The sequence below is a fragment of the Cetorhinus maximus genome, chromosome 29 (genome assembly GCF_964194155.1).
Source record: "Cetorhinus maximus chromosome 29, sCetMax3.hap1.1, whole genome shotgun sequence".
Classification (NCBI taxonomy): Eukaryota; Metazoa; Chordata; class Chondrichthyes; order Lamniformes; family Cetorhinidae; genus Cetorhinus; species Cetorhinus maximus.
In genome coordinates this window covers 15,115,045-15,122,600 of record NC_135907.1, presented here as the reverse complement: position 1 = coordinate 15,122,600, position 7,556 = coordinate 15,115,045, and the positions used below count along the sequence as shown (strand labels likewise).

Sequence of the window (7,556 nt, the reverse complement as noted above, 5' to 3'; positions counted from 1 at the left end):
GAGGCAAATATATCCTTCCTTAATCAGGAGAACAAAACTGTACCCAGTCCTCCAGGTATGGTTGCACTAAGGCCTTGTATAATTGTAGTAAGACTTCTGTACTCTTTTATTCCAATCCCTTTGTAATAAAGCCTAACATACCATATGATTTGTTAATTGTCTGCTTTCCCTGCATGTTAACTTTCTGTGATTCAGATACAAGAATACGGCCTGGATGAGTGCAGCTCCCACAACACTCAAGAAGCTTGACACTGTCCGGGACAAGGCAGCCTGCTTGATTAGTACCTCATCCACAAACATTCACTCCCTCCACCACCGACGCACAGTAGCAGCAGTGTGTACCATCTACAAGATGCATTGCAGAAATTCACCAAGACTCCTTCGACAGCACCTTGCAAACCCATGACCACTACCATCTAGAAGGACAAGGGCAGCAGATAGATGGGAACACCACCACCTGGAAGTTCCCCTCCAAACCACTCACCATCCTGACTTGGAAATATATCACCGTTCCTTCACTGTCGCGGGGTCAAAATCCTGGAACTCCCTCCCTAACAGCACTGTGGGTGTACCTACACCACATGGACTGCAGCGGTTCAAGAAGGCGGCTCACCACCACCTTCTCAAGGGCAACTAGGGATGGGCAATAAATGCTGGCCCAGCCAGCGAAGCCCACATCCCGTGAATGAATAAAAATAAAGGAGACCAGGTGTCTCCAAATGCCAATATTTCCCAGTTTCTGGCCACTTAAAGCATATTCTGCCTTTCTATTTTTCTGAGCATAGAGGATAACTTTGCACTTCAGCACATTATATTCCATCTGCTACATCCTTGCCCACTCACTTAATCTTGTTCAAATTTTTTTGCAGCCTCTTTGTGTCCTCCTCTCAGCCTATTTTCTGACCCAACTTTGTATCATCAGCAAACTCGATCCCCTTGGTCTGAGTCATTGCTACGTTTCAACAGTGACTATACTTCAAAAGTACTCGATTCAACGTAGTGACCATGATAGGTGCTATTTCAATGCAAGTCCTTCTTTTCTTTTTTTTCAATACATATTGTAAATAGCTCAGGCCCAAACACTGAGGCGTTATTCCTACTCTCTCTTACTCCCCAGGCAATCCCCTGGAGGTGGGGTGGATGTGGAGTGCTCCTCCTGGTTCCACATTCAACTAAATCGCTTACCTTCCTTGTTGCAGTTGATCCCATGGGTTGGACTCTCTGAGTGTTGTCCATGGTGGCTACAGAGAGGGGCCATCAAGCCAGTGCTATGGGCCCCTTATTTTGAAAACGATAAAGACATGGCGCCCGCTTCAGGGACTGGGTAAGGAGTATCCAATATGATTGGATTTCATTTCTTCCTCTGCCGCTTTGCTGAATTTATTTTCGTTCTTAATAACTTCCCCTTCAAATTCTTGCACTTGCTCCAGATCAAAGATGCCCTTGGGAGGAATACACATGGATACTCAATATTGACCTTTCGTAAAATATATCCAAAACACGTCTTGTTCAAACCCTAAGCAGGCCCATTCTCTGATCTCTTCCTCTGTTATGGTATATCATTTATGTCATTCCCGGTTCTTCCTCCGGTCTGAAGAGATTCGTTGGCTACTCGTCCCATTTCTCTGAGCTGTAAGTGGTCCGTCCTTGAATTCTTCCCTCCCATTCCTTCTGCTCTCTTTCACCATCCCCAGAAGTGGAATATCCAGTGTCCTCTACTTCAAGCCCATAGACATTCTACATTGGATAAACGGTTCCATTCCGTCAACACTAAACACCAACCCCAGCTCCCCTTCCCCTCCAAAATTATAGTCGTTGACTGTCCCCATCATTCCAACTAGGGTTAACACAGACTTTAGGAACCAGAATCGTAGAACGCGTTGTAGCACGGAAGGAGGCCATTTGGCCCATCGAGGCCATGCTGGCTCTCTGCGAGGGCACCTCAGATCGTCCCATTCTCCCACTTTTCCACCCCCCCTAGCCCTGCAATTTGTTTCTCTGGCAGATAATTATCCAATTCCCTTTTGAAAGTTACGGTTGAATCTGCCCCCGCCACATTCTCGGGCAGTGCATTCCAGATCCTAGCCACTCGCGGCGTAAAAGCTTTTCCTTGTGTCGCCTCTCGTTTTCAACCTTTCTACCAAGGGGAACCGGCTTCTTGCTGTCTACTCTGTCCAGACGCCTCCCTCGTGGTTTTGAAGATATTAAGAAAGCGCGTTGCGAATTGGGGTGCGAGGTCTGATTTTAGCCCCTCGTGCCTGAAGGGAGTGGCACAGGCAGAAAGTTAAAATAGGAACAAATTATACCGCCATCTTAACTCCTGGGTGATGGGAGGCGTGTGCGAGATGCTCATTACAGGAAGGCGAGACCCCCCCAGTGAGCATCGAAAATTCAGGGGCCCGACATCTGGCCCCCACACCTACTCGCACTGTGGGGTACAAATCGGAATGTGGGCGCCACTGGATAGGCCAGTGTTTATGCTGGCAAGATGGTGGGTGGGCCTTCTTCTTGAGATGGTAGCAGTTTGATAAAACTGAGTGGCTTGCTAGGCCACATCGGAAGGTAGTTAAGAGTCAACCCGCGTTGGTGTGGGGGAGGTGGGGGTCCCCTGACTTGGAATTGACCCAATTGACAGCCAGCTATGTAAAGGCTGGACCGGTTAACCTGCTTTTGGCGGGGTTGGTCTGGAGAAAAAAGATCAGTTCCCCGCAACCCCTCACCCCACCCCCACCCCGCCCCACTTCAAATCGTCACTCTTATCTCACCCGGAGGGCGGCGCCTCCCACACTGCAGCACGCCCTCAGTACTGCACCAAGAGGCTCAATCAAAACCAACGAGCTAAAGCCCCGGAATGGGAGCTTGGACAGGTAAATACCTCACCCGCGAATGGGAATAGCTACCACCAGGCTGACTGCTGCGAGGACCCTGGCAAATAATAGCAGAACATTGTACAGTGTCATCTCACAGAATAAATTATTGTCATACTGTGAGTGCCAGACCCACAGTGCAAACGACATTCATCCACACAATGCGAATTAGACACCACGGACAGAAACCTGTTGAATCCCCTATTGTTGCGTGGGGGGAAAATAAGAACAATTTCTCTTCTCAGCACCTTTAAAGGGAATATTTAAAAGCTTCTCTCTACTTACCTCAGTGATATTGGGCCCCTTAAAAGGAGCTATTAGTCTAATAGGCATTTAATCCACCCTAAATTTATCATCTGATGCCTTGGCCAAATGAAAGCTAAATTAATCTTGTGAGAATGCGAGGGATCCCATATCATCCGTGCGAAACTTGAAAATGGCTTACCTTCCTGTCCAAATACCTGGGGCTAATTAAAGTTCTCGGCGGTCAAGTAAAGAAAACAAATGTTAGAAAACAGGCCAACGTGCCTCACCAACCTTCGCAGTGGATGTGGGCCAACCCATCAGGACAGATGACGTGGGGCAGCCCAACTGTGGGTCAAAACAAAGGGGGTGGGGGAAGGGGACTATTACCGGGATAGAGTTCTGTAGCACCACTGAGTCACTGCTGACAAACTCTGCTATCACCACACTGGAGGCAATGGCCGATTGTTGAGGGGGGGGGGTCAAGGCAGGGAAGACCACAGCTTCTGTTGCACGGTGCATAGTTTCACATCAAGTTTTTTCAGACATCCAGCTTGAGATATTAATAGTGCCAGTTTAATTAGGCGAAGTAAATGTGATACTGTCTCATTTCTGACTATCCGATCCTTCAGGAGCAGAAAAGGGATAACTTCCTAAAATAGAGCAGGAGATGAGTACATAAGGGTCAGGGCTGCTTTCCCCATTACCCATTGCTTATTTCCTCCACCACCTCCTAATTCTTACAGCCCTTCCGCCAATGCGTGTACCACCATTCAAGGTAAGTCCCTCGCCTGGAGCTTTACAACAGGAAATCTTTGGGGGCCGAACATAGCAGGAGACTGGAGCACAGTTTTCTCGGAGGGATCAGTCTCAACGTTTAAAAAGAAAGGGGAAGGGAGGAACGAAGAAACGGAAAAATACTGAAAAGAGCTTTTTTTTTACAGAAAAGGACTTAAAAGAGAAAGAAATGAATACAACGCACGGGGAAAACAAGAGGGAGAGAGGTGGAAAAAAAAACGCAGAGAATAGCAAGTGAGGTGAAAGGAGAGGATAGGATCAGGAGGAGAAAGACGAATACGAAAGGTCAAGGGATTTAAATTAAAGGAATCATCTGCGAAACTTTTGTAAATATTATTTGAGAGGCGATTCAATCGAAGAAACTAAAATAGATTCCAACTTTGGCTGTCTTTTAGCTGCAGGTGAGGTCTTTTTTGAAATAATAGATACTTCATCGGAAATTGATAGAATCACGAAACTTTTTAAATTCGTTCACTGGGGTTTTACTTTAGTTTGCAACTCAATGAATCAGAATCTAATTCCAACCACTTAGGAATAATATTTGGGAGTTCGGAATTTCAAACCAAAAGTTGGAACCAGCTTTTTTTTTTGAAGAATTGGATTCAAAATTGGATCATTTTTTTATTAGGTGGCCGGAGAGCTGAGAGAGAATTTTTTTTAAATATTAGAGTCGTTTCTATTTTGTAAGTGGTCAGTGGGGGGGAGGGGGAGGTCATTTCTTACTGCGTGTGATAGTGTAAAGTGGACAGTATTGAACTAACCGCCCATTGTACACCCTGCCCTATCTGATGTCCATTAACTTCGGTCAAAAAGAAACTTGGCTACGTCATTACTTCCCCTTGAGTTCTCTGACCAAAGACAAGTCCGACCCACAGCGCCATGATCTCCACCAAGGGTAGGGCAAGAGGGCAGGTCCAAATCCAACCCAGCCAGAACCCCATGCTGTTGGCACCGACCTGATCCACACCAGCCGTCCAGCCAACTGTGCCCAGGCCCCAAAAGAGACCAAGTTGCTGTGGTAACATACACTTTTCCATGCATATTGTAGCCTAGAGCTATGGATCGTGATGGCAGAGGCTCCAGTTTTTTTTCCATCACCTGGCTGACCAGGAATCTCTCCCACTCTCACCGCCAGCCATTTTCATACGTTGGAAGGATTTACTCAACCTGCCTGGCCACATTGTGAACACACCTTTCATAGTCATCAAGTCTGGGAGTGGGACTTGAACCCAGAGCTTCTAGCTCAGAGGTAGGGATGTTACCCACTGCACCACAAGACCATCCCACATCATATAATGGCAGTTCATTTGCCAACGCCGCTTGTGCACCATTGGCCAAAGTTAAAATCACCCTCAACATGCTTACATTTCCTTAGCTAAGATATTTTGGAAGGGGAGGCTTTCTGTGTGCATGTTGTTCTGAGGGAGGGGTGAGGAAGGGATAGACGTGGTCCTGCAGCTTTGTGACATGGAACTCAGCACGCGCTAATAGGTAACAAATCGCATTGGGGCAGACTTGTGGTCCGCCTCAGAAATGGAGAATCTGTCCATGCGAGCGGGCATATCTGACAGAAACGCCAATCCAGCTGGTTGACGTGCTCTGGGATAAGGATGCCAGTGTACGGGTGATTGAGGTTAAAGGCACTTTGTGCTGGCGAGCATTTTGCAAACCTGCCTTTTGTGGCAACTGCTGGAAGACAGCTAACAGCCAAAAGGCCAAAATAACATAAAGCCAAAGCGGAGGAGGAGAGAAGACGTTTCATTGGCATTGAAATCCTTTTACCGTCCCTCTATATTAAGGTGATTTTATTTTGATGTGGTTTAAATTCCTACCTTGGCTGTGCGTCGTCAACCATTTTTAAAATCCTTTCGCTGGCTGGGCCAGCATTTATTGCCCATCCCTAATTGCCCTTGAGAAGGTGTTGGGTGAGCTGCCTTCTTGAACCGCTGCAGTCACTGTAGTGTAGGTACACCCACAGTGCTGTTAGGGAGGGAGTTGCAGGATCTTGACCCAGCGACAGTGGTGATGTGGCTCTGTTAATGGATAACAGATAAGCAGCAGGCAGAAAACATCAAGGTTTTTTACTGCCCTGTTATCTTTACATTTTGCGTTAAGCTTCTGCTAAAGCTCACTAAACATGGTCCCTGTAGGCACACTGAATTTGCAAGTAGTTCTAGTTCCACATGTTTACTTTGCTGCAATAGGAGAGATTAATCTGGAGACAGTCTTATTGACTTTAGGGTGTGCGATGCCATCAGCTCGCTGCCACTTATGTCTTTAATATTTAGCACCGCAGCCAACAGCAGATCAGCATTTGGCTCCACTAATAAAAAAAAACTCCAGCCTTTGGCCACGTCCCTCAAATGTAACACCCCCATTATCTTCCACCTGTGCTAGTGATGTAACCCGATCCGGCCCCAATCAAAACCTGTCATCGTGGCACGTGGAACAGGGATTGTCACAAGAACTTTATCCCGCTCACTGATTCCCGGCGTTAGAATTGATCTCTTTCCTCCAAGATGACAAATGAATGAAGCAGCCCATGCACTAAACACTCAGCAACAAATCTAAGCAAATGCTGATTCCAGCATAAAATTGGGGGAATATCATGGGGAGTGGCAGTAATTGGTTAGCTCTTCCAAAGAGCCAACTTTGAGTGGGCTGAATGGCTACCTTTTGGGCTTTGATGGTATCATTCTATCAGTAAGTTTCTGAAGGCTGTAACTTCAATGTTCTTTTAAAGTTAGACTTCCTTACCTTCCAATTTCCCCTTCCTGAGTGTGCTGCCTCTTGCTCGGGTGTCATTCATGTTGCTTGTAGCACTTTGATTCCTTGCCCAAAGGGTCACGCTCCATGAGTGTCAACAAGACAACAGGGCATTAAACCCAATCCTGTCCTCACCGACTTCCAAACAAGTCTAACTTTCAGCAGGTTGTCACTAGTTTATGATCAAGATTTAGAGCCTTTGCCGATGTTCTCATCTTGGGGACGGGTGCCACTTGCAGTGGTCCAACTGCTATCAGCTAACTCAGCCTTTCATCTCCGAGTTACGAGGTTGTAAATTCAACGCCAACCCCAGGGACTTGAGTTTAGAATCCAGGTTTACACTTCAGCACGGTGCTGAGGGAGCGCTGCACTTGTCAGAGGTGCCATCTTTCGGATGAGACAAGAAACTGAGGCCATTAAACTCAGATGGACGTAAAAAGGCCCCATGGCACTATTTGAAAAGGGGGAAAGTGAGTTGTCCCCCACAGCCCAGGCCAGTATTTGTCCCTCAATCAACAGCACAAAAACAGAATAGCTGGTCATTATCACACTGCTGTTTGTGGGAGCTTGCTGTGTGAAAATCGGCAGCCGTGTTTCCTACATTACAACAGCGACTACACTTTAAAAGTACTTTGTTGGTGTAAAGTGCTTTGGGATGTGAAAGGCGCCAGAGACCAGCAGATCTTTCTTTCTTTAAAGGATTCTAGTGCATTACTTTGAAGGGGATTCCTCCTTAGTGTCCAGGCTAATATTTATCCCTTAACCAATGTTAGCAAAAAAACAAAGCTAGTCATTTACATCACTGCTGTTTGTGGGAGCTTGCTGTGTGCAAATTGGTTGGCACATTTCCTACAACAGTGACTACCTTATGAACTACTGGCT

General features: G+C 46.6%; 1 long non-coding RNA gene across 1 annotated transcript; it reads right to left on the bottom strand.

Annotated features, from left to right (window-relative positions):
* Nucleotides 1-1,328: 1,328 nt before the first annotated feature.
* Nucleotides 1,329-6,793, bottom strand: LOC144669604 (uncharacterized). The gene is made up of 3 exons (XR_013573698.1): nucleotides 6,666-6,793; nucleotides 2,766-2,925; nucleotides 1,329-1,442 (listed from the first exon to the last, which is right to left on the bottom strand). It is a non-coding gene; the product is annotated as an uncharacterized LOC144669604 (long non-coding RNA).
* Between the last annotated feature and the right edge of the window lie 763 nt (nucleotides 6,794-7,556).